This window comes from Penaeus monodon, chromosome 19 (genome assembly GCF_015228065.2).
Source record: "Penaeus monodon isolate SGIC_2016 chromosome 19, NSTDA_Pmon_1, whole genome shotgun sequence".
NCBI lineage: Eukaryota > Metazoa > Arthropoda > Malacostraca > Decapoda > Penaeidae > Penaeus > Penaeus monodon.
The window spans coordinates 14608473-14608822 of NC_051404.1; positions in this window are offsets into that span (position 1 = coordinate 14608473).

The following is a 350-nucleotide window of genomic DNA, read 5'->3' on the forward strand; positions in this document are numbered from 1 at the left end:
TAAAATTTTTGCAAGCTATCAAAAAATACAGATGTATGCAAATGTGACAAAGCCAAACACAAGTTGAAAATCTTGATGAAAATCACAATGAAAATCATGCTTGCTGGAAGCATTCTACCAACACCTTGATGACTACTGTGCCCAAAAGCCTTATGCAAAAAGAACAACAATAAGAATTTCCCCTTCTCTCCAATCACATTTCTTGTTCAACTGATATATACTGATAAATCTCTGTCGCCAACAAGTCATACCTATATTCTTCCTGCATGCATAATATTAAGGGACAATTTAATAACATACAGGTATCATACATTTCCACAGTACATCTGCATAATGTATGTATGTAGATT